Consider the following 5,218-nt stretch of genomic DNA (forward strand, 5'->3'; position numbering starts at 1 on the left):
TATATCGTTTACTTGATTGTTTGAGTTAAACATACCAAAATAATTGAGTAAAAATCCAACAGTTAATTTTATCTAAAATTTACAGATATATTTAAGTTTTTTTCAATAAAATAATTTAGTATTTGACTAACCAATTATTTCTTTATAATATACTTAATATATATGTGAAATTTCTATCAAAATATTTGAGAATGTTTAATTAAACTGATCTGTTTCAAGAAACAAAAAAATTACTTAATTCAAATCAATATTATTAATATATTTAACACGCTCTTAAAATTGAGTAAGTTTACTCAATTAAAACAATGCCCCCCCTCCCCCACCCTCTGACGTGACGAAAACTCGACGGTTGGAGTGAGCGTGGCTGTTTGAACTCTCCAGTCAAGAACAACAGCTCTCTTCTCAGCGTCGCAGATTTGGTGCATTTTCACTGTGAAATTCAGGTTGGTGTATGTTTTATTTTATCTATAAAATCATTACTGTGCTTTAAATCATATTTAATGCAAAACAACATAGCCTACAGAGGCGTAATTCGACACCTAAACGAGACGAGAGCCGCGTTTGTCTTTTTGCGTGATTGAAACGCTTTGCATAAACACATGACTGACTTTCATAATGATAATGAATATAATTATTATCATTTGGATGATAAAATGTCCTCAGAACTATCACTTTTTGTTTATTGGCAGGTTATGTCAGTCGCTCGCAGTATATTTCGGCTGTGCCTCAGACAGTGACTGTGAGTGAAATGCAAGACGGCGGTATGAAGTTCAAAGTTCACCCGCAGAGCGCGAGTCTGTCTCCGGCACGAGGACCAGCGCAGATTCGGTGGATATTGGATAACAGAGTGGTTGATTACACTTGAATTTGGCTACCTGAATGTTTAAATATTTCATTTTTACTTGTTAAATAAGTTTAAATGCAGGCAATATTGTATACATGAAAAAACAGTCTAAAATGTGCTGTATTGCTGTACTCATTGAAAATAAAGGCCAATGTAATGTATAATGGTGGTTGTCTGGAGTACTATTTTTACAAAGGTTTAGAGAAAATAAAAAAGTTAATATTACTCATTAATAAAAACAGTTAATATTACTCATAAATATTGTTTTTTTAATGTTTAAATGTTAAATTATTTCTACTCAATTTTATTTGTTAATGTACCAGATGCAGTTACTCAGATTTACTTAATTTTTTTACTTGCATTTACTCAATTCATACAGTATATTTCATTGATTTCACAGCTTTAAAATTTACTCAATTTTTTTGAGTGTAAAAATGTTTCACCAATAAAATTGAGTAAATAATAGTTAAACTTTTTACAGTGTACTAATAGCAACATTTTCTGTTTTAATAACAATTAGATTTTTCCTAGATCCTGCAGTAGATTTATTATTTGATCGCACTAAACGAGGAATAGACACAGTTTCTATGCAATGTTCTACACTAGTATTTATATCAGTTAATTTGGTGCAGCAGAGACTATGATTTGGACTTTTGGTTACTAGTCAAAAGGTATTTAACATTTTGGAGATGTTATCTGACAGAAGATCCGATCCGAATCTGTTTGGGTGTAAGCCATCAGCACGGTATAGCCTAGGACGCTCCCAAAACAGATTCCAATTATTTACAAAGAGCAGTTTCTGCTCATTGCACCATGACGTTAACCATTCATTTAGCGCGAATAATCTACTAAACTTGTCATGTCCTAGACGGTACGTGGGAAGCGGTCCTGACACAATGATCGTTATATCAGGCGATGTGCTGCGTACCGTATCGATCAGATTCCTGAAGTCTTTCTTCAGAACCTCCGTCTTGCGCAGTCTGATGTCGGCCCCTCCCGCGTGCAGGACAACGGTTCCGACGCGCTCGTTCAGAATCTCGGGAACGTGAGCAGCGATTTCAGAAACACGAGCACCAGGAAAGCAGTGACTGTGCACCTTATTTTTACCTGATGTAGCATGGACGTGCCGAACAATGGAATCACCGATGATCACAGCATCGCGTTCTGTTTCGCGAAGAGGGGAGAAGCGGTTTTGTGTGGATAACTCGAAAACCGGGAGGGTCGGAGAGGGTCTTGGTCTAGACCTGACTCGCGTCTTCCGCTGCGGAAATATCCAGGCTTCGTGGTGGCGTGTTGGAGCCGGAGTGAACGAGACCATGGCTGATCGCGACCTCGGTGCTCGGGACCGATGCCGAGTAACGCACGGAGTAGACGAGGTCGGAGTCAGCGGGTTAGTAACATTAATCTCTGATTTGTGAGCATCAGCGCGTGATGTTTCAAGAGCCAAACGCCGGTCTCTCAGCTCGGCCTGTCTCACTAAAAGGTTGTGGATCTGTTTCTCAACAGCTTCCAGCTCAGACTGTACCGCGTGCAGCTCAAATGTGTCCTCACCTGCACCAAAAGGTAGACTACTTGCATCTGATATATTCGCCATTTTAACAGATGGACAGTAAGTTAGCAACGACACTACCAGTGATGCTATCAATTAATACTAATTTCTGACAAGCGTCTTAGATATAATCCGTCTTTTAAGTGGTACGGGTGTAGAGTAGACGCACGATAGGTGAAAAATGTTTGTAAGTGAGTGTTGAGAAGACGCGTTCAGCCGTGATCCCCGGGAGTAACCTATAAGAGTATCCAGCGTAGAATCACTAACAGGCTTGAGACACGTCTGCTCAACAGTCCGCGTTGTAACTATGAGGTTTGAGCAGTAGTGCTTCTCAGTGAGGAAAAGTAGAAAATGTTTGTTGTAAGTACCGGATCATGTATTTTCAGTTTAGCCCTGTTTGAATACAAAACCCAGTTGAATATAAAAAGTCCAGTATTTCTCGCGCTCGTCATCTGCAGCTGTCACAGTTGCCAGGCGACAAGAACAATCCTTCGTAGGCTAGACCGGTCCGAGCGCGTCAGATGCACCCTTTGAAATGGGACGCTGCTGTAGTTAGCAACAATTTGTTAATATTGTGACAATAAGCCTACATTTTGTTACTTTAATTTTCGGAACTGCATATTTCGTTAAGTATTCACTTACAAATGTGAAGTAACAAGTAACCTACTGAAGTACTTTTTTTCCCTCACATCACAATATGATTAAACTACACAAAAGTATATAATGTAACAACCAGATATTACTGTATATTGAAAATATACAGAAGTAAAATGCAACATAGCCTACGCAGTAATGCAGTAGTAGCCTAATATAAATGCAGTAGTTATTAAAAGTACTTTTTTCAGAAAGCCGTCGATTGAATCAGCCCTGCAAACCTGTTGGTAGACAACTTAGTGGATAGTGGAAATATGCACTCAAACGCTCTGGAGACCATCCCAGATGATGTCCCACCAGCAGGAGGCCTTACCAGGGGCAGCCCATCCCGGTCCAGCAGTTCAGCTCAATAGAGTCTACATCATTTTTTTCTTATTTTATGTATTGTAAAATTAAATGTTTATGTTGACTTTGATATGTTTAACGTATTTTGTAAATAGTTGGAAAAAGTACTTTAATGTAGCCTATAGAACAAATGACTTTCATTTACCAATTTTATTTGAAAAAATAAAAAGGTATAGAATTTGTTTCATGCAGAAAGTATTACTGTCATTACAAAAATAAACAATGTCCAGAACAATTCATTCTCTTTTATTTACACAATTAAAGTTGCATAAAAATAAATGTACATAATTTTTATTTTAAAAAATAAAAGTGAAAAAAGTTCAACAAAAATATGTAGAAAATGTATATATTTTTCAATCATTCTCTCAAGAAGAGAAAACAGCCTGTCCATCCTCTCCCTTCTTTCCTGTGCTCTCCTCGCCTCTGCCTCCCTCTGTAGTTGCATTTCTTCTCCGATCAAGTCCAAAAACCCGTCCTGTCTCGCCGCCTTCGTGCTGGTGCTGGTGCTCCTGCTGGTGCTGCTGGTGGGGCTGGGGCTGCTGCCCCTGGCTCCTCCTCACCGTGGGTACCCACTACTGAACTCGGCCCTGGTGTGTCCTCAGGGATTGAGGCGATGAGGACAGGGGGGTTGGTGCAATGCCTCTGTCCCAACACCTCATCCATGAGGACAAACCAGGGCCAAGTTTCAGCAGTGGGTTTCCCACTCACACCCTCACCTGTCCCAGGACACTTGCAATCCTAAGGGCAGTGCAAATGAACCATGGCTTGTTAACAACAACAGGACAATACATTTTTAGCAAAGATGTGTGTATTACTTTTCATATATATATGTATATATTAGGGCTGTCAATCGATTAAAATTTTTAATCGCGATTAATCGCATGGTTGTCATGAGTTAACTCGCGATTAATCGCATTTAATCGCACATTTTTTATTTGTTCTAAATATACCTTAAATTAATACTTTTCAAGTTTGTAATACTCTAATCAACGTGGGCATTGATAAATATAGATGCTTTATGCAAATGTATGTTTATTATTGAAGCCATAGTCAATATAGCATGAAGACGAGACATGTTTCAAAGGTCATAGATGTTTTTCAAAGAACTTGTTCATGTCTATTAGACACATGTAGAAAGAAAAAAGAAATACCAGGTTCCCATTACTTCTCTTTCTTTGCACTGAGCAATTTACTAACACAAACATGTTTAGATTTTTGCATGACAGGGCAGCTCTTCTGAAAATGCTAAATGTACATTTAGCATTTATTATTACATTGTAGTTTGTCTCTCTCTGTGCCCATTTTGATGAAGATAAATTCTCAATACATTCTCAATAAAACGTATATTTTACTGTTTCTGTTGTCAAACAACGGAATGAATTTGAAATGGTGACTGAAACGCGACCAAATAAACATAACCAGCTCTCCCTTCCAAGACGTTAATCTGCACAAAAATTCTGATAATCGAGCCGTCGTCTGGTGAAATCAAATACACATAAGCTAAAGACAATATCCGTGCTCTGATTTCGGCTATATTTGTAAAATTAGAGAAGCAACATAATATCTGTGTTTAACTGAATTAAAGCGCTGCTCCTCCGCGTGAGACGCAGAGAGAGAGAGAGAGAGAGAGAGAGCGAGAGAGAGAGAGGCGCGCGCGCGTGCTGGGAGAGCAGTACCGGCGGTACCGGTATATTCTCAGAAACTAAATAAGGTTTGGGCGCTTTGTTGAAGGGAAAAAAATCGCTAAAGGGGTCTGCAATGTGGCTAAGTTGCCAACACTGTGTATCTGCATTTCTCCAACTAGGTTTTGGGCCACGGGTCAAACA

At 38.8% G+C, this 5,218-nt stretch overlaps 1 long non-coding RNA gene across 1 annotated transcript; it reads left to right on the plus strand.

Moving 5' to 3' along the window:
* Positions 1-324: 324 nt before the first annotated feature.
* On the plus strand, positions 325-1,008 carry LOC308688206. Its single transcript, XR_014029845.1, has 2 exons — positions 325-443; positions 690-1,008. It is a non-coding gene; the product is annotated as an uncharacterized lncRNA (long non-coding RNA).
* Positions 1,009-5,218: the final 4,210 nt, after the last annotated feature.

This window comes from Scardinius erythrophthalmus, assembly GCF_964197995.2.
Source record: "Scardinius erythrophthalmus genome assembly, chromosome: 3".
Classification (NCBI taxonomy): domain Eukaryota; kingdom Metazoa; phylum Chordata; class Actinopteri; order Cypriniformes; family Leuciscidae; genus Scardinius; species Scardinius erythrophthalmus.